Source organism: Manis javanica, chromosome 10 (genome assembly GCF_040802235.1).
Source record: "Manis javanica isolate MJ-LG chromosome 10, MJ_LKY, whole genome shotgun sequence".
Lineage (NCBI taxonomy): Eukaryota > Metazoa > Chordata > Mammalia > Pholidota > Manidae > Manis > Manis javanica.
In genome coordinates this window covers 22,445,337-22,473,038 of record NC_133165.1, presented here as the reverse complement: position 1 = coordinate 22,473,038, position 27,702 = coordinate 22,445,337, and the positions used below count along the sequence as shown (strand labels likewise).

Genomic DNA, 27,702 nt, shown 5'->3' with positions numbered 1-27,702 from the left:
CTCTTCAACAGCTGGTGTTGGCAAAACTGGACCGCTACATGTAAGAGAATGAAACTGGATTATTGTCTAACTCCATACACAAAAGTAAACTCAAAATAGATCAAAGACCTGAATGGAAGTCATGAAATCATAAAATTCTTAAAAGCAAACATAAGCAAAAATTTCTTGAATATAAACATGAACAATTTTTTCCTGAACACATCTCCTCGAGCAAGAGAAACAAAAGCAAGAATGGAAAATGGGACTACATCAAACTAAAAAGCTTCTGTGCAGCAAAGGAAACCATCAGCAGAACAAAAAGGCATCCTACAGTATGGGAGAATATATTTATAAACATATATATCCAAAATATATAAAGAACTCACATGCTTCAACACCCAAAAAGCAAATAACCGCACTTAAAAATGGCAGAGGATCTGAACAGACACATCTCCAAAGAAGAAATTCAGATGGCCAACGGGCACATAAAAACGTGCTCCACATCCCTAATTACCAGGGAAATACAAAATAAAACCACAATGAGATATCACCTCACACCAGTTAGGATGGTCATCATCCAACGGACAAGGAACAAGTAATGCTGGCAAGGATGCAGAGAAAGGGGAACCCTCCTACACTGCTGGTGGGAATGTAAGGTAGTTCAACCATTGTGGAAAGCAATATGGTTCCTCAAAAAACTAAAAATAGAAATACCATTTGATCCAGGAATTTCACTTCTAGGAATTTACCCAAAGAAAACAAAATTCCATATTCAAAAACACATATGTAACCCTATGTCTATCGCCAGCACTATTTGCAATAGCCAATATATGGAAGCAACCTAAGTGTCCAACAGCAGATGCATGGATAAAGATGTGGTACATATACACAATGGAATATTATTCAGCCATAAGAAAACAAATCCTACCATTTGCAACAACATGGATGGATCTAGAGGGTATTATGCTCAGTGAAATAAGCCAGGCAGAGAAAGATAAGTGACAAATGATTTCACTCATCTGTGGAGTATAACAACAAAGTAAACTGAAGGAACAAAAGAGCAACAGACTCCCAGACTCCCAGAAGGGATTACTGGTTACCAAAGGGAAGGGGATGGGGAGGCTGTGTGAGGAAGAAGGTAGACGGGTACTAAGGGGCATTATGATTAGCACACATAATGTGGGGGTGTGGCAACGGGAAAGCAGGATAGCACAGAGAAGTCAAGTACTGACACTATAGCATCTTACTATGCTGATGAACAGTGACTGCAATGGGGTGTGGAGGGAGTACTTGATAACAGGTGGGACTGTAATAAGTACAATGTTGCTAATGGGAAACCTTCATAAGATTGTATATCAATGATATCTTAATAAAAACAAAATTAACAGCATAAAAAAAGAATCTAGAGCACAATTTTTGCTCACTCTGCATCCTACCTCATCTCTCTCTGTATATATACAACTGTTTATCAAAGGTCTAGAATTCCAGATATATAGAATATGATAATGACAGAGTATGGCTAATGGTACTCAAATGTCTATATAGTGGCAGAGGTTATAGATTACAGAAAATATCTAGGGATTGAAATATCTATAATAACTATTATATAAAAACTAGCACATATAAAATGTATTACATGGCATGAATTATTCTAAAATACATATTAACTAATTCAACAATTAAGACTTTTCTATGAGGTTAAAAATGATCACTATTCCCATTAAAGATAAGGAAACTGAGGCACAAACAAATCAAGTACTGTCTATATTTGGAGATAGTACATGTATAAATAGAATTCAAACCCAATTGTCGAATTCCAGTTTCTTTGCTCTTAACAACTACAATCAGTCTAAAATCTTTTCTGAAGTTTTAGTTTTAATTACTAGGAGTTGACATATCTAATAAAAGTAGTTAATTTTAAATTCCAAAATGAATAATTAATCATGTGTCTTTTGCATACAGTAAAGGCATTACTTCCTGGTTTTTGGAAAGCATTTCTAAATCAAAAGGCACTATCCAGATGCTGAATGGGGGTACTTGGGTATCTGTTTTAGACAGTAGGGAAGCATTTTCCTTTGGTTAAGATGAAGCTGAAATGGAAAGACAGGAAGGGGGAAGTTTGATTTGGTTTCTGTTTATCATAGGAGCTCTCTGACAATCTGCTGACCTGCTGTTTTATGCAGTGAGACTGCAGACCCTATCAAGGCAGCTTGCAGACAACATATTTTTTTGTTTAGGAAATGTGTGCTTAATGGGTTCAGTGTCTGAGGTTTCCTTTGAATCGAATTTTGTAGTACACTTGATTTGGTTTCATTTCATTTGGAATTTGGCAGAAGAGGAGTTGTGAATGAAAATTCCTCGTTTATGTACTTTTCTCTGCACACAGAAGAGAGAGAAATTATGACTTCATGTGAAACCAATACCTTGAGGACTGAAATTTTGATGTGCCTTAACGTATTTTATTATGATACTATATATTTTTATATATTTTTCCTGCTTTTCTCCATTTATAGAACTACTACAAATAATTTATAGTGGTGTAGTTTAATATCTTTTAAAGGCGGTGATATGTTTATCTTAGGAGAAGGGTATTTTGTAATTTTAAAATTGACAATACATACTTTACAAAGGCAGTGTGTTTCAGACTGTTTGTTTTAAAAAGATTAGTGTATTTTTCTCACTACACATCTCCAGTATTTCTTAGTGAATAATCATCACAGGATATCTGTACTAATTACCTACCCAGTGTCTACTAATTAAATACATACAGATATCCATGGTAATGCCAATATTTGTATGATTATATTGAGGTATTAATACCCTGGAGATATTAGTAAGTCCATCTCTTTCTTCATCAAGACCATCAAATCTGCTTTTCTGGTTGTGCATCTGAAATGTACATCACTTTTCAGAAACATAACAATGGAGAAGAAACAATCTGGGATATTTGGCATTATTGATCACAGCTTGTCTTGATCATTAAATTATGTGGGGGAAATCTTGTCAGATAATTTTTTCTTCTTGTAGTCGATGTGATTCTCTCGGTGCAGGTTCTCAAGTTGTGAATGCTTTGATTTCTTTTCAAAGGTAGGAAGAATATTTTGCTCTGTGATAAACGGATATAAGCAGAAAAGACAATGATTTTAGGAAATGGGTAATTAAGTTCTATTATTACTTGACAAAGAACTGACCATATATTTATTCTGTCACTATCAGGAATGTTTACTATTCTATTATCCTGAATACACAGAAGGTGACACAAATGGAACAGAGCAAGTATAAAGATACACTTCACATTTTATTCAACTTTGACCTGAAAAGATAAAGAAATCACTCTCCCTAATTCACATCACATTGTTGACAATAAGAATTTTGCATATTTTCTAAAATGAATTTTTTTTCTTTTTATATCATTAATGTACAATTATGTGAACAACATTATGGTTACCAGACTTCACCTATTATCAAGTCACCCCCACATACCCCATTACAGTCACTGTCCATCAGCATAGTAAAATGCTATAGAATCACTACTTCTCTTCTCTGTATATGCTGCCTTCCCCATCTCCCCAACCCCCTACATTATGTGTGCTAATTGTAAAGCCACGTTTTCTGCCTTATCTCTCCCTTCCCACCCATCCTCTCCAGTCCCTTTCCCTTTGGTAACTGTTAGTCCATTCTTGGGTTCTGTGAGTCTGCTGCTGTTTTGTTCCTTCAGTTTTTCCTTTGTTCTTATACACCACAGATGAGTGAAAATATTTGGTACTTGTCTTTCTCCACCTGGCTTATTTCACTGAGCAAAATACTCTCTAGCTCCATCCATGTTGTTGCAAATGGTAGGATTTGTTTTCTTCTTATGGCTGAATAACATTCCATTGTGTATATGTACCACACCTTCTTTATCCATTCATCTACTGATGGACACTTAGGTTGCTTCCATTTCTTGGATATTGTAAATAGTGTTGCAATAAACATAGGAGTACATATGTCTTTTTCAAACTGGGCTGCTGCATTCTTAGGGTAAATTCTTAGGAGTAGAATTCCTAGGTCAAATGGTATTTCTATTTTGAGTTTTCTGAGGAACCTCTATACTGCTTTCCACAATGGTTCAACTAGTTTACATCCCACAGCAGTGTAGGAGGGTTCCCCTTTCTCCATATACTCGCCAACATTTGTTGTTGTTTGTCTTTTGGATGTTGGCCATCCTAACTGGTGTGAGGTGACATCTCATTGTGATTTTAATTTTCATTACTCTGATGATTAGTGATGTGGAGAATGTTTCATATGTCTGTTGGTCATCTGAATTTCTTCTCTGCAGAAGTGTCTGTTCAGATCCTGTGCCCATTTTTTAATTGGATTATTTGCTTTTTGTTTGTTGAGATGTGTAAACTCTTTATATATTTTGGATATCAACTCTTTATCAGATCTGTTATTTATGAATTTATTCTCCCATACTGGAGGATGTTTTTTGTTCTACTGATAGTATCCTTTGCTGTACAGAAGTTTTTAGTTTGATATAGTCTCACTTGTTCATTTTTGCTTATGTTTCCTATGCCCAGGGACATATGTTCATGAAGAAGTTGCTCATGTTTATGTCCAAGAGATTTTTGCCTATATTTTTTTCTAAGAGTCCTATGGTTACATGACTTACATTCAGGTCTTTGATCCATTTTGAGTTTACTTTTGTGTACAGGCTGAGACAATAGTCCAGTTTTGCTGACACCAGCTGTTGAAGAGGCTGTCATTTCCCCATTGTATATCCATGGCTCTTTTATAATATATTAATTGACCATATATGCTTGGGTTTATATTGGGACTCTATTCTTTCTCACTGATCTATGGGTCTGTTTTTGTGCCAGTACCAAATTGTCTTGATTACTGTGGCTTTCTAGTAGAGCTTGAAGTCAGGGAGCATAATTCCCCCTGCTTTATTCTTCCTTCTCAGGATTGCTTTAACTATTTGGGGTCTTTTGTGGTTCCATACGAATTTTAGAACTATTTGCTGTAGTTCATTGAAGAATACTGTAGATATTTTGATAGGGATTGCATTGAATCTGTAGATTGCTTTAAGCAGGGAGGCCATTTTGACAGTATTAATTCTTCGTAGCCAAGAGCATGGGATGAATTTCCATTTCTCAGTGTCCTCTTTAATTTCTTTTAAGAGTGTCCTGTAGTTTTCAGGATATAGGACTTTCACTTCCTTGGTTAGGTTTATTCCTACATATTTTATTCTTTTTGACGCAACTCTGAATGGAATTGTTTTCCTGATTTCTCTTTCTGCTAGTTCATCATTAGGGTATAGGAATGCAACGGATTTCTGTGTATTAATTTTGTATCCCGCAACTTTGCTGAATTCAGATATTAGATCTAGTACTTTTGGAGTGTATTCTTTTGGGTTTTTTTTGTACACTATCATGTCATCTGCTAACAGGGACAGTTTGACTTCTTCCGGATGCCTTTTATTTCTTTGCATTGTCTGACTGCTGTGGCAAGGACCTGCAGAACTATGTTGAATAAAAGTGGGGAGTGTAGGCATCCTTGTCTTGTTCCTGATCTCAAAAGAAAAGCTGTCAGCTTCCTGCTGTTAAATATAATGTTGGCTGTGCGTTTGTCATGTATGGTCTTTATTATGTTGAGGTACTTGCCCTCTATACCCATTTTGTTGAGAGTTTTTATCATGAATGGATGTTGAATTTTGTCAAATGTTTTTTCAGCATCTATGGAGATGATCATGTTTTTGTCCTTCTTTTTGTTGACGTAGTGCATGATGTTGATGGATTTTCGAATGTTGTACCATCCTTGCATCCCTGGGATGAATCCCACTTGATCCTGATGGATGATCTTTTTGAAGTATTTTTGACCTCAGTTTCCTAATATTTTCTTGAGTATTATTACATGTATGTTCATCAGGGATATTGGTCTGTAATTTTTTTTTGTGGTGTGTTTGCCTTGTTTTGGTATTAGAGTGATGTTGGCCTAATAGAATGAGTTTGGGAGTGTTCCCTCCACTTCTACTTTTTGGAAAACTTTAAGGAGGATGGGTACTAGGTCTTCACTAAATGTTTGATAAAATTCAGCAGTGAAACCATCTGGTCGAGGGGTTTTGTTCTTACATAGTTTTTTGATTACCAATTCAATTTCTTTGCTGGTAATTGGTCTGTTCAGATTTTCTGTTTCTTCCTGGGTCAACTTTGGAAGGTTGTATCTTTCTAGAAAGTTGTTCATTTCTTCTAGGTTATTCAGTTTGTTACCATATAATTTTTCATAATATTCTCTCATCATTCTTTGTAATTTTGTGCTGTCCATGGTGATTTTTCCTTTCTCATTTCTGATTCTGTTTATGTGTGTAGACTCTCTTTTTTTTCTTGATTAGTCTGGCTAGGGGTTTATCTATTTTGTTTATTTTCTCAAAGAACCAGCTCCTGCTTTCATTGATTCTTTCTATTGTTTTATTCTTCTCAATTTTATTTGTTTCTGCTTTAATCTTTATTATGTCCCTCCTTCTACTGACTTTGGGCCTCATTTGTTCTTCCTTTTCTAGTTTCAGTAATTCTGAGTTCAGACTGTTCATTTGGGATTGTTCTTCTTTCCTGAGGTACACCTGTATTGCAATATATTTCCCTCTTAGCATGGCCTTGGCCACATCCCACAGATTTTGTGTTGTTGAATAATTTTTGTGATTTGTCTCCATATATGGCTTGATGTCTGTTTTTATTTGGTCATTGATCCATTGATCATTCAGAAGTATGTTATTAAGCCTCCATGTGTTTGTGGGCTTTTTCATTTTCTTTGTGTAATTTATTTCTAGTTTCATACCTTTATGATCTGAGAAGCTGGTTGGTACAATTTCAGTCTTTTTTAATTTAGCAAGGCTCTATTTGTGGCCTAGTATATGATCTATTCTTGAAAATGTTCCATGTGCACTTGAGAAGAATGTGCATCCTGTTGCTTTTGGATGGAGTGTTCTGTAGATGTTTGTTAGGTCCATCTGTTCTAATATGTTGTTCAGTGCCTGTGTCTCTTTACTTATTTTCTGTCTGGTTGATCTGTCCTTTGGAGTTAGTGGTGTGTTTTTCCCCTTTAATTCTGTTAGTATTTGTTCCACATATGTAGGTGATCCTGTGTTGGGTGCATAGATATTTACAAGAGCTATATATCGTCTTATTGGACTGACCCTTTTATCATTATGTAATGTCCTTCTTTTTCTCTTGTGACTTTCTTTGTTTTGAAGTCTATTTTGTCTGATGCAAGTACTGCAACTCCTGCTTTTTTCTCCCTGTTAGTTGCATAAAATATCTTTTTCCATCCCTTTTCTTGCAGTCTGTATACATCTTTGGGTTTGAAGTGAGTCTCTTGTAGGCAGCATATAGATGGGTCTTGTTTTTTAATCCATTCAGTGACTCTATGTCTTTTGATTGGTGCAGTCAGACCATTTACATTTAGGGTGATTATCAACAGGTATGTACTTATTGCCATTGCAGGCTTTAGATTCTTGGTTACCAAAGGTTCAAGGGTAATTCCCTCACTATCTAAGAGTTTAATTTAACTCACTTCATGTGCTGTTACAAACACAACCTAAAGGTTATTCTTTCTTTTTTCATCCTTTTCCTTCCTCCTCCATTCTTTGTATATTATTAATCATATTCTGTGCTCTTTGTCTATCCCTTGGGTGACATCTATTTAGCGTTGGGAATACTTCCATCTATAGGAGTCCCTCCAAGATGCACTGTAGAGGTGGTTTGTGGGAGGTAAATTCTCTCAACTTTTTCTTATATGAAAATTGTTTAATCTCTCCTTCAAATTTAAATGATAACCTTGCCAGGTATAGTATTCTTGGTTCAAGGCCCTTCTGCTTCATTGCATTAAATATATCATGCCACTCTCTTCTGGCCTGTAAGGTTTCTGTTGAGTAGTCTGATGATAGCCTAATGGGTTTTCCTTTTATGTGATCTTTTTTCTCTCTCTAGCTGCTTTTAAAAGTCTGTCTTTATCCTTGATCTTTGCCATTTTAATTATTATATGTCATGATGTTGTCTTCCTTGGGTCCCTGTGTTAGGAGATCTGTGCACCTCCATGGCGTGAGAGACTATCTCCTTCCCCAGATTGGGGAAGTTTTCAGTAATTACCTCTTCAGTGACACTGTCTATCCCTTTTTGTCTGTCTTCTTCTGGTACCACTATAATACAAATATTGTTCTTTATGGATTGGTCGCACAGTTCTCTCAATATTTTTCATTCTTAGAAATTCTTTTTCCTCTTTGTGCCTCAGCTTCTTTGTGTTCCTCTTCTCTAATTTCTCTTCCATTTACAGTCTCTTCTACTACATCTAATCTGCTTTTAAATCCCTTCATTGTAGGTTTCATTTCAGATATGGAATTTCTTAATGATTGAATCTCTGACTTAAAAATTCATTCCTGAGTTCTTGAATATTTTTCTGTACCTCCATAAGCATGTTAATGATTTTATTTTGAACTCTCTTTCAGGCAGATTGGTGAGTTCACTATTAGGCCCTTTTTCTGGGTTTGTGAGATTTTGGTGTGAACCATGTTCTTTTGACGTTTCATAGTTCTGTGTGGTGCCCACTAGTGCCCAGAAGCTCCAGTCTCTGGAGCTGCTGATCCCCTAGAGTGTGGCTGGGCAACATAGGGGAGTGGAGCTGGTGCCTGGAGGTAGGAAAGACCTGTTTTCTGATTTCCATCTGCGGTGCCTGTCTCAAGTGTCAGAGCCAGTGGGTGAAGCACACAGGTGTAAGCCTCTGTGCTTTGTGTCTATAGGTATTGTAGGCTGAGCCTCCTTCTGGGGGGCCTGACACCAGCTCAGTGATTGCCGGTTTGCGAACCAGTGACGGCAGGCTAGCAGGAAGGCACACCAGGCTGTGTGTCACAGTGGGGGTCATCAGAGCTGAGTAGGCAGCCAGGGGGATAGGGCCCCTAAAGCTCCTCAAAGTCCTAACCAGCTGGGCAGAGCAGGCCCAGACAACATTGTCCAGCTCTCCCTTCCCCCATACAGCAAGCTCCATGCAAACCCCACTCATTCAGCAGCCCTCTTGCTGCTATGAAGCCTCTCAAACTGCCTGCCCTTCCTTTGTCCCAGAGTGGACCCCCTCCTCCACAAATGGCCCCAATCTGTCTCTCAAGCACTCCACCTGTCTGACCCACCCAACGTCCAGAGCACCACACAGTGTAGGTTTTTGCTCCCAAAGCCGACCTCCAGGGCTGGGTGTTCAGCAATTCTAGGCTTCCACACACTCCCTGCTCTGTTTCTCTTCCTCCCACCAGTGAGCTGGGGTGGGGGAAAGGCCTGGGTCCCACTGGATTAAGGCTTTCGTACGTTACCCTGTGTTCGTGAGGTCTGGATGCAGTCTGGTTCAGCCTTCCTTCTTGTTGGTTTTAGGGTTAGTTGTAGCAATTAACTATATTTTCACACTATTTGTGGTCTTGGGAGGAATTCTCCATCTCACCTCTCACACCGCCATCTTGAATCTCACCTATAATGTATTCTTGAAATAAAACTATCACCATCCTTATTTTTAGCAATAACAGATGAAAATTCTCCCTATGATTTAGAATTAGAATGTCCCACCAAGCTTACATTTATGTAAAAAGAAAAAAGAAATTAAAATCCAAATAACATATTTTCAGGTCTTTAAAAAGCTGATGGAGAAGACGTCCTATGATAATTAGCCAGATGTAATTATAACACTTTATGTGAAACTCAACAAAAAACAAAAATAAAAACAGAGCATTTTCAATTAAGTAAGAAAAGCAGCTACAAATTTAAAACACAAGCTAAAAAAAAAAAAATATTTCCAAAACACTGAGCATTTTGAAGCAAATCGGGGAGGATGTAACTTCCACACAGACTGGGAAAGAATAATCAAATAAATGGTGCAGCTCTCTAAAGTCTCAGCATCATTTACTTAGACTGGTAAGACTTGTGGGCTGGGCCAGGGACAGAAGGAATAAACAATAAGGGCCTAGTTCCACATTTCAGAACAGCAGAGTGCCGTTCAGGAAGTCTGTGCACTTGGAAAGAGAAACAAGAAATAAAAACAGAAAGAAGCAAAAGGCAAAATAGTTATTGTTTGCAGTAGATATGACTTACGTTTAGAAAACACCAGAGAAATGAACAAATAACAAACTACTAGAACTATGAAATAAAGTGAATCAAGAGACTGACTACAAAATCAAAATATAAATGCAACAGCTTTTATAATATATAGACAAAGTAAGTTAGAAAATTTGATGGATAAAAAGTTCATATTTTCAGTAGGAATAGCAGAAGAGGATAAAACACTGAGGAAGAAACTTAGCAAGAATTATGTAGGGCTTATACAAAGAAAACTTTAAAAACCAGTGAGTCACTTAAAAAGCCTGGAATAAATGGATATACATAATGTGTCTGGGGAATCCAAAATTGCACACTGTCATGAGGCCAATTCTCTCTAATCTACTGAATCAATGTGACCTGAAATAAGTTGAAAGTAAAATTTTAACTTTGACCTGTTAAAATAAACATGCAGAACTAGTCAAGAAAATTAAGAAAATTGATGGAGTGTTACAGAATATTAAAATATAATAGAGTTACATAAATTAGAGTAGCTTGTTATGAGTGAAGTAATACACCCACAGCTCTCAAATCATGCAGAAGAATCACCTAGGATGCATATTAATTCTGAAATTTCCCAGTGGGTAAAACACTGAAAATTCTGATTTTCTAGGTCAGGACTAGAGCATAGAGATGTGCATTTTTTATAATAAGATTCCCAGATGATTGTAACACAACTACAAATATTCTTCCCCTAACTAATCTACCAGTTTAAGGAATCCACTTTTCACTCTGAAGTGTATCACCTGATGCCCTCTAAATACTGAAAATACAGCCAATGGGCAACACTCTATTACATTCACGCAAATCTGTTTCCATGGTTGAGTCGATTATTCTTTCTCAGAACTAAAACTAAAAACTCAGAACTGTTTATGCCTATTTACAGCAAATAACTACCTAATTTAATATTACGTAAACCCAGGAAATGTGTTCTTAAAGAAAAAGGTTGTTTCTATGAAAATTAAGTTAAATGTTTTAGAAAACCACAAAAAAATATTTTGAACTAGTGTGGATAAGAAAACTCTTAACGGATTAAGGCACAAATCATAAAAAGGATTCTCACTCAGATTGCTTATGTCTTTCTTTCAAGATCTTGCCCAAACTGCCCCAATATTGATACAAAAATTAACAGAACAATAGTCATACAAAATGCCTGAGATCTAATTAGGGAGACTAGCAAATTGCATTTGTAAGTTTTATATTAAAATATTTAAGCTATTGTTTTTTTTATGATTCTCTGCTTTAACCATTTTTTTGATTAACAGAAAACACTATTTCCAATCATGTTGGCTAAACAGACATCTTCTCTAATGAAAAAAAGCACAATTTGAAAAACAGTATAATAGACAAATAGATCAATGAAACAACAGTGTTCACAGATGAACCTGTTAAATAGGAAATTTGGGAAATACATATTTCCCAATGGATGAGGGAAAGATGGAGAAATCAATAAAGGATGCTGAGAAAAATCAACCAGTCACTTGGAAAAATATTATACAGCTAGATTAAATTTTTTGTATTCTTACCAAAAAATACATTTGAAAAGAAAAACAAGGTCAAAAGTATAGGGTAAAAATCACTAAATATTTTAGCACAGTTGTAAGGAGGGAGATGTTTTAAGCATGACATTAAATATAAGCATAACCGTTTTAAAAACAAGACAACAGGCCCAAAACGGAGTTGTTTATTCTAAACCCCGTATCACCAAACAGAAACTTTATTACAGTTTTGCTTTTCCTAGAACTGCAATCTTAAACCAATTAAGTATGACCTGAGCAGTGCTAGTTAAGTGATCTGCCTGCCAGACCCCTGCCGTTCCCTAAAGGAAAGTAACCTTACAATAACCAGCTCCCCCTCACCCCGTTTTCTGCTTATTCTAACTCCTTGTTTCCCTGCCTTCAGCCTCTGAACGTCTCAGGTTGTACAGCTCGTCTAGGCGCCTTGCTGTTGGATTAGACGCTGCCCGATTCAAAACCACTGTCGCTCAAATAAACTCCCAAAAATTTTAACATGCCTCTGTTTATGTTTTCATAGTAACCGTGGGGCAGGGAGACTTCAGAGGTGCTCCGACGACCCGCGGGAGCGACGAGCCAGCGCACGGGGTACCTGGTGGGCGCGGGACTCGCGGTTTCCGCGCTCGCGGACGGCTTCCTCCCTCGCCGCCGGCAGGGCGAGCCCAGGGCCCTCCGGGATCCTCCGCAGCTTCTGCAGTCGGGATTTCGGTAGGCAGGTCAGGGTTCATTCGGGCATGTCTGTTTCCAGACTGGATGGGAAACGGGCAGAGCCGGCCGGGGTCCGACTTACAAACCCGACCGCGTCCCGGCTGGGCTGGGTTAGAAACCAGACCTGGTCTGGGCTCATTCCGGGTCCGACTTAAGCTGAACTGGGTGCAGTGAGAGGCCTCAGGTGGTTAAAATTCTGTTGCAAGGTGGCAGTAGCAGGTTAACCTTATCAGAGATAATCTTGAATTCGAGTGGCCGTGTTAGGAGGCGGCTAGGCAGACAGAGGCAGGAGAAGGGGGCCAGGCTGTCACCGAGGAAGACGACTCCCTGGCCAGCCGCTAAGCCCTCCACAGGTCCCAGTTCCAGGTCAAGGCCACCTGACTTGGCTCGGGGGCTCCCGTGACTACAGGGCACACCCAGGGTCCGAAGACCTAGCATCCCCACCTCATTAAACTAACATTAGCCCTGCGGCTCTGGCCCACCTGTGGGCTTCGCGTGGGTACTTCCAGCTGAGGTGCCTGCCCGCTGAGAAAAAGTTGATACAACCCAGAGCTGTCAATCAACTTGTCGGTCAAAGGACGTTAAGAAGCAGGGCAGGACTTCCTGCCTCTTAAGAAAAAATAAAAACCAATCTAACCCTAATAGCCGGGTTTGTTCAGATTTCCCCACAATCGTCTCTATGGTCTGGAGAGAGTATTTTTCGCCTCACTGCATTTTCTTGCTTTCTGGGCTCTTGACTGAATTACTTCCTTCAAGAAGACAAGAAGTCGAGAAACAACGCATTCCACCGGTAAGAGATACAGTGGAGAACTTTCAACCTGGATGAGCGTATCTATATCCAAGGTGTCCTAGAGAAAAAGGGATCTCAGCCAAGTATCTGCATCTTTTTCTGTCCAAAAAATCACATTTCACAGAGATTTTGGAAATTATTTAAATGACTTTGGGAAAGGACGTAAGACGCAGGGACTCACTGGGACACTGCACCTGCTCCGGAGCCTACAGCCAGCATCCTGGGAAAACTGGCAGAAGTCGGCACAGGGTAAGAATTCTTACCAAAGTCAGCTCTCCTAGATTTCTATCTGTCGTACCTGGTCCAGAGAGGAAGGTACAATTTCACGTTGCTCTTCCTGTCCAAATTCAGATTGGCAGGTAAAAAACATTTCTTAACAATTAGATGTTTGAATTGTGACTCTTGAATTTGTTTTCTAGTAATCTGCTGTCAATCCTTTATCTCCTGGGGACAGCTATTACCTGGTATTTGTCTCCTTTTGTGTCCTGAGAACTTTGCTTGGCAACCGTCAGATTGGTGGCCCCAAAAACAGGCTGAACAGAAATGTGTGTTGTACTGCATTTGCAGCCGGGATCCTACAAACATTCCCTCTCCAGGATTCTGTTAATGTGCATACAAGTAGAGGATTCTCTAATGCCTACTTATTCATGAACTCAGGATCAAAGCAAGGCTGCTGCTTCCTTTTTTTGACTTTCCTGTATTCAGTTGTTCCTTGGAGTTAAGAGTTCTCCATTGGTGTTCTATTTATTAGAATTAGACAACATGTGTTAATATATTTATTGATGTTTATAAAACAGCACTAACACTGACAGACAGGATTGACCTCAAAAAGCTGAGTTTTAGGTTGACCTGCAGAAAATTTAAGGATTATTAGAGGGATCAAAAGTCAGGAGTCCTTTGGAAAAGATGAGAAGTCAGAAGGATGTCTAAAGATTCTGGGTTGGCCACTGAAAAATCTAATGGCCTAAATGAAAGTATTGCATCCTTGTTAAGTATCAATTCACTAATCAAGACTTCACTGATTGAAAGCTATTCTAAAGAATGTTTTGGAAAAAGCGTAGTATTACATTTTTTATTTTTTATTTTCTTATATTTTCTACTGTTATTTAACTTTTGCAGCAACATGAGAAATAAACTGAAACACTTTTTGGTGATATCTAACTCAGAAATATTAATATTTGACAACTTAGAAGAAATTTAACATATATTAGTATAAAACTATGTAATTTGTAAATGGGAATTATATCTTTTACTTAATATTATCAAGGTTAACATGAAAATCTTCATATACACTCCCAGAATGACTTTTAGGAAATTCCAAAATATGGTATATAGTAAGTTGACCAATCAGCTGTTTAGGGAAGCTTGCTTGAATTTTTTTTTTAAACAATTGGCAACTAGCTTTGACATAATATTGGGAATCCCTGGTAGGCGAGGCTCTAGGAATGAAGATAGGCATACTTCATTTGTACTGCCCAAAAAGGCTGAAAGTTCTAGAACTTTCCAACACTCACTGGGCAGGGACTACAGATAATTATCTGGTGGAACCTGACAGGACTATTTAATAAGTTAGGATCCAGGGGTATATCCCAAAGTCATTTAAATAATTTCCAAGATCTCTGTGAAATGTGACTTACTGGACAGAAAAAAAGATGCAAGTACATTGAAAAGTACCAGAAATTTCATTGAGTCTGGGAGTTCTCCTAAGAACAGTTTTTCTGTCTTTCAGGAAATAAATTAGCCCTTTTCTAATGTCTCAATAAACTTCCCTTCTCCTAAAGTCTCAGAGGATGCATGAGGCAACATCACTGAAAGCCTCTTTGGGATTTTCCTAATGATGATTCACTCTGAGCAGAAACTCTGCATTCTTATTACATAGCATTTCTTATCATGGCATAGGTTTGCATTTGTCCAGTAACCAATGGAAACTGGTTTCTCTCTATGGTATGCCTTAGTGGCAACATATATAAGAATTACCTAGGGAAAAATGTAGTGCTACATCCAGCATGAGGGAATATTTCTTCATACTAAAACAAAATATTTATTTCTCTCTGCATTTTTTGACAATTTAATAAACATTTACTTGGGGAAAAATACCCAACTATCATCACCAATAATATACACATATATATATACAAATGCTATTCCTCCCTTACACGCATGCACACACACTTACACACAAACAAGCAAAATACATTTTCCAGGATTATCATGTGTCCAACATGACACTAGTCTCTGGAGGTACAGAACTGACAGGCATAGACTACTCCACCGGGAGTCATTCTGAAGTCTGGGCAGGCCACAAAGTTCTAGTGCTGTGAGAAGAGAGGCCATTCTCAATACACAGTAATGATTGTGGGTTATATGGAGCTCCTGCCCTCCCCTTCATTTCATGGAGGGAAGAAGTTGAAGCCATAAGTAGACCCCTAAAAAGGTTTTTTTTCTGAAAAAACACAAATCTGTTTAATATTGGAGCCGAACCCTACTAAACTTTACTAAACTGTTGGCTCTAGTACACTGGGGGAAACATAACTTTAGGGGCTTAGAGAAATGTCTCCTCTCACCTGCCCAGAGTACAGAAGGATGTTCATGCATTATGATCACGTTCCAGAGAAATCCGCTCTGCTAGGGGGAGGGAGTAGGGTTCGTTGTGAGAATACAGTGTGGTGCGCAGTAACAACACCTAAGAGAAGTAATAGTCACGGATGACATGAAAGGGCTGTTGAGCTCAGGAAAGGAAGCAAGCTGTGGATACCAGTAGTAGACTAGGACGTGTCCTTGAGTAAACATCAGAGTCCTCCCAGCATGCAGTGAGGGTTAAAAATGGTGATATATAGCTTGGAATCTATAAAATGTGGTCCTATGCTGAAAAGTAAAGCTATATGTATCTATAAGGCATCATAAATAGAGATGTGCATATACATAGATGTACATAAATAGAGATGGTATATGTTAAGAGTGGTTAACATTGGATGGTTAGGTATGTGCAATTTTAATATTCTTTCTATAATTTTGTTTTCCAGCTTCCCTATGATTGAGACATATGCTTTAGAATATGCAGTGCTTTATAATATAAAAAGTTAATGTTAAGATGATCTTTATCTTTACTCTCATTTGTTAGAAAAATTGTGAAAAACAATAGGCGCATTATCAAAATTCCCTGGATAGAATCCAGAAATAACTTCAGAAATTCCAAAGTTACTAAATTTTCTTATTTGAATTATCACTTTATTGTGTAAGGTGCATTGTTATGTCCAGCGTTGCCTTAAGGGCACAGAATAACAGTCCATAAAAGCTTGTATCTTATTGTTCTTAGAGCACATAATTACCTACAATTCAACTTACTATTTTTGAAAAAAAACCTGCTAATTCGTTCAAGAATAAAATTGTTAAAGTTTCATTTTAAATCAGACTATTGTATAAGATTATATATATATATAACTTCTTCTCTAGTGATTTTTATCTTTTATTTACCATCCAGATGCAATAGAGAAAAAAACTTTTTTTAATAAAAATTCTAGGCTACATAAAAATATTGCTAACATAACATTTATTCTCCATTTAAATAGCAATGCAGGCACACTGCAGAGGAAATATTTCCATATGGCACACATAAACACCGTGGTTATTGATCCCTTAAGGGTTTCTGTGCTGTATAATGTTTGAAGACTAGGAGAATATTTCTATAGCATTTTCTACATTATTACTTTGTTTCCTATTATGATTTTTTTTTCATTTTCACTTTAAATGATGGGTCTCCACTACTACTTTTTGTGTCATATACTACTCTTAACCGCTATCAGAGTTGCTGAATACCTTTGGTTAGTGTGTTCAATCTACCCTTTGAACCTAGAAAACTGATTTTTAATGAGAACCAAAGATAGATATATATGATGTATATGTGTGTATTTACACATATATGTATATGTGTATACATGCTCATGTATATACATGTATACACACATATATATCTATATACACAAACATACCTACGTACATATAGGCCATTATGGGATTTATGCTTGAAAAATAAAATAAATTATAGCAGACTGAATCCTGGGTATGAAAAGAGGTGACTGAGACCGAAAGGGGTTTGCCCAGGGAGAATCAGTGCCAAATTCAGAAAAAACAAGGTTGTTTTTTATTCCCTATCTCCCCTCCATTTTTATATATATCTCTGTTAATATAATATTTTCTACTGTGGTCCTCAGAAGCTTAATCCCTGGAAATACTAGCAAGGAAAAAAAAAATAAAACATTATGGTCAAGAAATGTGGGGGAGCGTTACCTAGTGTACTGCTTTCTACAAGAATCACAGAGTACATTAGAATACTACAGGTTCTGAAGTCCTGTAATGAATGATCCTGTCCAATTTTCCCCTAACCTATATTGCAATAAAAATGTGTTTAAGGTGATATTCAGCAGCACCCATAAAAACACATTCTCCAGGTCCTGTCTTTCATCATCAGACTTACCTTTTAAACATTAAATACAAGAGTATTCTCATTTTCAGGACTGTGTGTTTCTGAGTTTTCTTCCCACTCATTTTTTAATTCTTTTCATCTTTCCCATATTTCTTATTCCTCCATTTGCTCACACCTTAACCTTTCTTTCATTCAGTCATGTTTGTTTAAAACACCTACACTGTTTATTAAGTCTCTTTAACTTATTTCTCATTCCCCTTCATTCTTCTGTTATTAATGGCCTTTTATAAAACTGAGCATTTTCATATATTCTTCCCTCTGTTTCAGTTAATTTTCCCCAACTTCTGGACTTTGCAAATTCCTACTTATCCCCCTCCCAACAAGCACACAGATAGACACAGGATGTGGTATATTCACTGTGTGCTACCTGGTCTGGCCTTGCATTTATCTCATACTCCACACTCTGAGAGGTAGAAACCATGTCTGTCCTTCTCAATGGCACATCTTCACAATGTACCATAGGGCACGGAGTATTTACACATTGTTTAACTGTTGAGTGAATAAATGAGTGAATGGCTTATGCCACTAACAGGACCGTATTCTTCAAAGATTCTTGAACATGTTTATACAAAGAGTATATAGGAAATATTCCATTGTTTGAATGCAGTTGCTGTTGTAAAGGCTGTCATAGTTGAGCTGATCAGTATTTTCCATGAAGGAATAGTAATTTGAGACCTCTAATTCCACGGAGACAGGTAACAATACTCTGTAGTTTGGATTTCACAAAACTCTTTATATATATTAATGTGAACCAATTAATTTTTGAGAATTGACTTTGTACTGCTTGGCATACCTACTCAGAACAGTGAAAACATCCAAACCTGTTACTGTGTAAAAAAGAAATGTTTTACTTGTTTATACAGAATATCAGGCTCCCAAAAATCCAAAACAGAGATAAATTTAAAACCATTTACATATGAATGAGAAATGTATGGTTATTAACTGTATTATATGCTTGATTTATTTAAAATAACAAACATGATATAAGGATCAAAATAAGCCTATTTTCTAAAAGTAGATTACATTTCATTGCAATGCAGCATAAAAGAAATTTAAACACACAGAAGAATGATATAACAAAAAAAACTTCATAAAATGCATTACTTCATTCCAAGAAAATATTAAATATTTGTGGCCTGATAGGTTGATTCATTTGGTTAGTCAATAATTAATCACTCTGAAAGCTTCAGATCCTTTATAAATATCAAAGACTCTTAATAATTGCTTTACAAACCCTAAGTGGCATAGAATGTACAGACTTCATATATCAAGGGGAATGAATGCAAGTTAGATGAGTACTTTAAAATGAATAAACTAAATCCCAAATGTTCATATTTTGAAATGTTTGCTCTTACAAAAGAGATCAGTATGATGACAGGGAGGTAAAAATAATACCATCTGTAGCCACAGATAAAACAAACGTATGAACAAAAATGCCAACAGAGCAAACTCACTGCCAGTTCTTTTGAAATTAAATATGCATCCAACTCACAATTAGTCTGCATAGAGGAAGAAATAACTTACACAAGTGAGATTTACAGATTAGCACTTCAGCCGTTTGTATTCACTCTATTCTTCGACTACAAACCATGAGAAATGTTAGAATTAGTCATATTGAGATTCAACTCCTTTATATGCTCATCCTCCAGTTATAATAACCATAACTTTGAGGATTATGGTGATGATTGATAATCAGCTTCACAATTATTGGGTGTGCACAATAACCTACACCAAGACTGTACCCGTGCAATCTCATAATTCTCTTAATGACTTACTGGTGGATGTTATAGCAAAACCTCACCATAGTGAAACGTGATGTATAAAAATTTCAGCTACACAATACAAGAAGTAATGTTATTGCAAGTACAATTAAATGACTAGGTTGACCCTGTACAAGACATGGGTGAGGGGTGAGAGGAAGAGGTGAGATGCAAGTTGCAGCCATCCGAACCCCAACTGTGCTTATATCACCTTGTGACATTTGTCAATGGCTTAGACTCCTAGGTCATAGGCAGTTCCAGGAATCTTTCCATGCCCATTTGGCCAAAGAGACGTGGAGCGATAGGGCTGAGAAAATTCTAGGGACTTGGAGACTCACTCGCCTTCTCCCCTATTCCTGGAATAGGCTAGCCTGTCACCTAGACTTTTGTTCCCATCCACATCTCATCTTGACTACCCTCCGCACATAGTATAATGAATAGAAGCTAGTCAGGGAAGAACCCAATGCTAATTGCATTATCTGAATGTGTATAATCATCAGGTATTACAATTTTATCAAGCCTGCTATGAGGAAATATGAAACTGAAACATAAAGAAGTTAAGGAACTTGACTTAACAATCAATCCTAGGATTCTTTTCTTTGAAAGTAACAGTAATCAACACCAGTTGACAACACACAAAAAGTTGGAAACTAGCTGGTTATAAATATTCAGGTATTGTCTCTTGACACTCAAAGTCAGAATATAATCAGGAATGAGCTGCACACGGTGACGGAGTACCATAGGGGGCACAGCAATGCCTCAGTCCCTGTTTCTTCTACGTTCTCTGCATGACGTCGTTGTTACAAACCAGCTAGCTTTGCTTCCATCCTTGTGGCAGGTAGACATCATCAGCTTCCAAATATTATTTTGTCCATTTAAGATATCAGGCAGAATAAAATTAAAATCTTCAAGAAATAATTTATTAAGTATCTCTTGGATTCCAGTTATTTTTCTGGTGCTAGTGACACAAAAATAAACAAGATATGGTTCTTCCTATTGAGGAAGCTATACTTTAGAAGAAAATGAATATGTATAAGCAAATAATATTTACATGATATGAAAAATACTAAAACTAAAGTGCTTTGTAAGTGTTTCCTTTCTTCTTTCTTCCCCCTACAATCAATATACTGCATAGCAGCCTCACAGCTTACCAATCTGATCATGGAATTCCCCAGTTTAAACCATCCATAAACTTCTCAAGCATTTCTAATAAAATTCAAACTCATGACCATAGACTAAACGTCCCACAAGAAATATCCCTGCTTATGTTTGCAATTTAATCTCCTACGAGTCTATCCCTTGCTCCTGCCACAAGCCAAGCCCATCCCTACAACAGAAGACATATGCCCTTATTAATACCTCTGCAAGGAAGATGCCAACCCTAGTCCTTGGTTCATTTCTTCCTATAATTAACTTCCTGTAAAATGTCCCCTCCTCTGATAGGCCTTTCAAAACTAAGATATAAGAAAGCACCCCCTCTTTAGTTACTTTTTATTACCTTGACCTATTTTATTTTCTCCTGGCATCTATCACTTGTTTATATTTGTTTAATGTCTGTGACTCCCACAGAGTCAGTTCAGTAAGAGCAGGGATCTTATCTGTTCTTTTCACTACTTAGTGCCCCAGAGTGCAGAACAGCTCCTGGCATATCACAAGCGATCCATACAATTCTTAGTGAAAAGAGTGAGTGCATGTACAGGGTATGGGGCAGCACAGAGGAAGGGGCCTTGGACAAACAGATTCGTAAGACTACTTAGGGCAATTACCTTAAGTCTTCCACAGTCAAATTTTCAGATGCATCCAATACTGTCTCTTGTGATCCAGTTTCTAGACCTCACTAGCCTTAAAAGCCAAATGGTTGTCTATTTGACAAATTCCAGTTGCAAGCCTCTCTCTTAAATATGACTCAAAACTTACTGCAAAAATCCTAAAAGAGTCTGTGCAGCACAGAGAATAGTCAGATATGTACCTCTTATGATATGTTCCTTGCATTTCTATTGGTCTAAACTAAGAAGAGGCTAATTCTTTTTTTTCAATATTGAAAAATTAACTTTATTTCAATGCACTAGTAATGAAAAATTCAAAAATTCAAATAAAACAATTCCATTTGTGAAAGCATCAAAATGAACAAAATGTTTAGGAATAAATTTAACAAAAGAGGTACAAGACTTGATCACTAAAAAATACAAGACATTATTGAAAGAAAGTAAACAAGGCCTAAATAAATGGAAAAACCTTCTGTTTTCATGGATTAGAAGGTTTAATAATGTTAATTGGAAATAATCTCAAATTGATCTATATGTTCAATACAATAGAAGAGGCTAATTCTTAAGTAGCATATGCCAACACAAAATATTATTGTTTCAAATTCAGGTTATAGTGGATTAAAACATGCAGTCCCCTTGCTGAAGCTAAGGATCATTCTATATAGTGACAGATCATATCTGTACCAAAATACCGGTATTTACTTCCCCCTTAAATTGCATTGTTATTGTCTCAGCTTTGTATTCTAGGACTTTTGTATTCTAAACTATTGAGATCATTTTTCCCTTTTTATTGAGATATAATTGATATATAACTGAATCAGTTTTAGGAACACCACCTAATGATTTACTATATGTATATACTGCAAAATGAATGATTTCCACAATAAGGTTAGTTAACATCCATCACTTCACGTAGTTACAAATGTTTTTGTTTTTTTCTTCTGATGTGCACTTTTAAGATCTACTCTCAGCAACTTTCAAATACACAATACAGCTACAGTCTTGGTGCTATACATTACATCCCCAGGACGCAGAAGAACTGGAAGTTGCCCTATTTGACCACCTTCACCTATTTCAATTGAGATCATTTTGAATGTTCATTTTAATACCTATCATATCAGTTATCTCAGCTAGCTTTTTGTCAGCAGTAAACTCTAATAGCATAGTTTTCTCTTTCACCATCTAAGTTAATTGAGTAAAATGTGGATGGCTGATCAATATTTCTCTACTCCTAAACCTGCTAAACACGATGCAAATTGATTATTTGATTAGACTACTATGTCTATTTTCTACAAAGATAATGAAAGAGATATTATCATATTCCTCACATATCAGTAGTTTCAATTTTTGAATGAAGTTTTTTCTCTGCTTTTTTTAAGGTGAAGGTTTCATAATTGTTAGAAAATACAAACCAAGCAAAATTGAGGCAACTGTCTTAACAATGTAAACAATAATAGATTTTAGCTCTTGAAAGTGTCTTTCCTATAATATACATTAAAAAAATAACTCATTTTTATCCAAGCATTTATTTTTAAATGTTAACACTTCAAATTTAGATGCTAACTTTAAGTCCTTTACATATTATGCTGTGCAAGTGAAAATAAAGATTTTTAAAATTTTAAACAAAATGCAGAAGAAATTACTTAAATCACAAGTGACTATACTACTTGTTATTAGTAAATATGACAATCTGAAATAAGTTGATAACTTTCTGGCAAAAATATCACTTACCAAAACTGACAATAAGAGTAGACAGCAGTATAAGGTAATATTCTACTTAAGCTATTGGCCAATGCATAGAGATAAAGGAAGAAAATTAAAGATATTAAAAAATTAAAAATAGGGAAAGATGAAAATATAACTACTTGCAGCTGAAATTATTGTGTACTTGGAAACCAAAAAGAATTCATTATAAAAGTTCAACAGAAATAAGAGAATGTAGTTTAGTACCTGGGTATTCAGAAAGCAATTGCTTCTGTTATATATCAAATAACCATTAGGAAGCAAAGCTTTAAAGGAGGCAAAGATTGCCAGTAGAATAATAGTAAGATGATAAAATACCTAGGAATAAACTTAACAAAACTTACACAAGCCCTATGTGAGAAAAAGTCCACAAAAGAAGATTTAAACAAAAGTAAGTTTTCCCATATTTGTAAATAGAAACACCTGACTTCATAATGACAATTTTTCCTTAAGTTTATAAATGTAATATGATCCCGGTAACAGCAGCAGTACTATGACACTCTACAACTTAAAGTTTATATAGAAAAAAATAGAAGCAAGAATAGAAAGTCTGAAAAGAGGAGAGCAAAAGGTGCGAGCAGTCCTATTGGGTATTAAAATATTAAGCCTCAAAACTTAAAATAGCATGGCAATAGAAAGTTCAGAAATAACCCCAAATGTACATAGGGATTTAAGATACTAATGAATTTTGTCAGGCAACTGAGTAGTCATCCTAAAATAGATAAACTGGATCTGTATCTCACACTACAGTACAGAATAAACTCTAAATAGACCAAAGATTTAAGAATACAAATAAAACCATGAAATATCTAGAGAAAACTGGGCAAAAGAAAAGACTAAAACTTAACAAAATCTCCCTATATGGTTTCTGTATGGAGAAATAGTGACTTTCCAATTTGGCCTTAGAATTGTAACAGTTGGGGTACCATTAAGGAAAGAGAACCTAGATAGCTAGACTTAATGCAAGGACTTGGTTCACAACTGTGGGGTCCAGGGGCTGCTTAGGCATGACCAGATGTGGGGGGGACAGTCCATCAGGAAGGGCAGGCTGGAAGCCCTCAGGCAATGGCTTCACCTAATTAATAGTTTGCAGGTGGAATTTCTTCCTCTTGGGGACTTCATTTCTGCTATTAAGGTCTTTCAACCGTTTTTTCAAGACCACCCAGATTATTCAAGAAAATCTCCTTTAGTTAAAGTCCACTGGTTATGGACTTTTATCACATCTACAGAAATGCCTTCATAGCAACACCTAGGTCAATATATAATTGAATAACTGGGACTACAGTCTAACCAAACTTACACAAAAACCTGTACATTACGTAGGAAGAAACAATGTTCTACTAGGAAGGCTGCTATCAGGATATTCATGAGGTATCAGATTTAGGTTATTCTTAAAAATTAAGAAATTCTCTTTTCATACCTTTTAATTTAATGTGTCCTGACTTTTTTTTTGGGGGGGGGGAAGTATATAGGATAGAAACCCAAACAACTGAGCAAAACAGATGATAATGAAATGTAAATGGTTTCCAACTCAAGACAACAGACTGAGTACACACACATGCTTCCTTTCCTCCGGACTGAATTAAAATCACAATAAAGGAATATTTAAATAACTCCAAGAATCCATCAGGAACATAAGCATAACTCTAGGTGTTTCAAGCATAAAAGGAATTAATACAGAAAAATAGAAGTTAGGAAGGAATAATAATCAGAAGGGCTCTAACAACAGGAATAAATAGCTCCTAGTTCTTTAGACACACAGCAGCAAACTGCAATCAAGGAAGTTTACAATCAGTCAAGAAAGTTCACAAGAGATGCCGTTGCCCCCATCCCCCAGGCCAGTGACTAGCAGTGGCACATAAGTCCAGCCGCTGCTGCAGGAGCACACACCTGGGAGAGCTTAATATAACTGCAAGGAGAAGAATGGCTCCTGCTTCTCTTTTACTGTCCAAATCTTCCATGAGTGCATCTTATCAGAAGAACATCCTTAACTGGCAAGAACAATCTTGAACCAAAATATTCTAGCAGTGCAGTTCCCAGTTTTTAAGCCTTTTGAGATAGAGTAGAAAACAGGAAAGAGTAGAAATGAATAACTTAACCAGCAAAGAAATTGGGAGAAAGGTCATCATCAAGAAATTTCAACACATTTCTAGAAGATGTAAATCAGATGGAAGTGTTCTGATAAATGAAAGGGGACAAGGCAGCATTATAAAATATTCAAATAACTGGGCTGCAGTCAATGAGGTCGACTATTCTTGTGGTGTAATTATGGGCAGGCATTAGCCCACGGTGGACAGGTACAGGAGATAAAGAAAAGGTAAAGGTACAGAAAGAGACATTAACTGGAGATCTTCTTATTTAACTACTGGACAAATTCCCCTCCTATCTATACTCTCATGCATAGAATCAATCAGAAATAGTTTAAATTGTACAAAAATTAATTTATTATTTTGAAATCTACAGAACTACATGTGTGAAGGTAAAGTGGGGGAACTCTCATAAGTGTTAACATCCAGCACAGATCCTTCGTTAGGTTATTATTTGGGAAGCAACCGATTTTTAGTACATTGAAAAAAATGACTATAATATTTTGCAACTCCTCTCATTGAGAAGTAGAGTCTCTTTTCCCATCCCTTGAACCTGGACTGTTCCTTATGCCTTATTTTGGCCAATAGGATGTGGCAAAAGTCACTGTGCAAGTTCTTGGAACTCCTGTCTCCATCCCCTCAGACTGTTTCTGTCGTGAGGTAAAGAAGCCCAGCACGGACGACCCCAGGAAGCAAAGGGTTAGGCTTCCTGACTCCCCAGCCCTGCCAGCTGAGCCTCAAAACCTCAGACCGTCCATCCCAGCTAAACTGCCGACTGAATGAATCCACTTGAATGAGCCCAGGCCATACTTGTAAGAGTTTGAGAAGCACTACGGGGTGGGGATGGTTGTTAGTCATTGAGTCTGGGGTGTTTTGTATACAACAAAGGCCACTTAAAACTCACAGAAGTCTCAGTTTCCTGCACACTCAGAAAAGAAGTTTGTCCATAGGCATGTCCTGTCCACAAACTCACCACTCCTTCCCTTACCCAAATACCCCTTATTCAATGAGGTCATTTTTAACTACCCTGTTTTAAGTAATAAACATAATCAACACCATCTGCTTATACTTCCTCTCCATTCACAGAGACAAGAGATTTGTATTTGTTACATTCACTACTGTGCCTTCAACTGTACCTACCACACAGTAGGACTTCAATTCTTATGTGCTAAGTGAATAAATGAATTGATGGAGTATAAGTAATGAAATATTAATTCTAAGCACATTCACCTTTGAGTGAAACAGGGATCATTACTTTGGACCAAAGAAGATGGAATTGCAGTCTTAGCATCCCCTGCAGTGATCAAGAAGGAAGGAGTAAGATTTACCTTATGGATAAAGTGAATGCTATATACTGGTTTTTATATTTTTAAGTTGAGCTATATATAGATTGTAAAAGACAATTATAAAATGTGATGCTATTAACCTATTAACCTCAACAACGTAAAAGAAGCTTTACTAAATACTAGAAAAAGAAATAGGGCTGTAATAACCTTATGCATAATGGGAAAAGAAAAAAGCAATGTCGAAAGCCAGTGGAATAAGAATTGGGGTATTCAGTATAGCATTCAATTGCAAAAGTGACTTCTCAGAAAAGTGAAAATAATGACTATCAAAACCTGAGAAGATAGCAGAGACCAGGTTGGAATAAAGGAGACAGATATCTGATTAAAGGTCCATTTATTTCCAGAAAGAAATTAGTAAGCTGCTAGTAAAATAGTATATACATTGATTTGATTTTCAAATGTAGCCACCAAAAAAAAAAAAAAAAAAATAGGTTACACCAAAATAAAAGAGTCACCTCAGATATAGGCCTGAAAGAGGTGGGGTACCTTTTGTTTTTCTTATAAACTCCATCATAAATTTTAATTTTTCTTACCATGCACAATAATTTCCTTATTTTTTAAAAACAGTCATCATAAATGAAGAAAAGTTAAGTGCAAAGCAAAACAATATAAAATGTTAATCCTGAGAAAGTGAAATTCATTATTTCCTAGACATTCTTGATAGATCATGAATAAATCTTCATAAAGTAAAATCAAAGAGAAACTTATCTATGAGCTATTAAAATTATGTGATGCACAAGGAGATTTGGGAAAATAAGAGAGACAGTGCCACTCAACATTTTGCAAATCTTTATTGTGATCACAGATGTCAAAAGACTAAAGAAACGCCATAGTCCTGTATAATAGCTACTCGTGCTGTTGGTGAACTTTTTTACTATGCCCTCCCTCTAACTGTGATCTTACATAGTTCTTAAGTTATTTCAGTTTGACTTTCTACAAACAAGAACTCAATCTCTGTGAAGACTATGAAGTCGTACATTAAGCAGCAATGAGATCAATTTACTTTTAACTTTGAAGTATAAAACAGCTTTCTAGAATTTTACAGGAAAACTAATTTCTTCTACTGGGTCTGATGATGTTCAATTGTTTTGTGAACTTTAGAAGAGTTGATTGTATTCTCCATTCCTAAGGTTTTCTTTCTAACTTTGCCTTTAAACCTTCCTCTTGAGACTCAGGAGAACTGTAAATGTATTGAGTAGGCAGAAGTAAAGAATCTTTTAAAAATAACAGTAATTTTAATGAACTGAATTGTAAACAGGAAATTAATAGAAGGAAGGAAAAATAGCAAAGTCATGTTTTCTCTAGTCAAACCATACCATTTAAAATTAAGATAATCACAAAATTGATGTACCACTCTATGTAATGTAGTGTCCTGGCTTGAATCCTGGAACAGGAAAAGGACAGGAGTGGAAAAAATGGT

At 36.5% G+C, this 27,702-nt stretch overlaps 1 long non-coding RNA gene across 1 annotated transcript in view; it reads right to left on the bottom strand.

Annotated features, from left to right (window-relative positions):
* The window catches only part of LOC140844003 (uncharacterized), a 49,670-nt gene extending 35,491 nt beyond the window's left edge, over positions 1–14,179 (bottom strand). The window contains exon 1 of the long non-coding RNA XR_012122060.1: positions 12,192–14,179. This is a non-coding gene — a long non-coding RNA (uncharacterized lncRNA). The remainder of the gene's footprint in view (positions 1–12,191) is intronic.
* Positions 14,180–27,702: the final 13,523 nt, after the last annotated feature.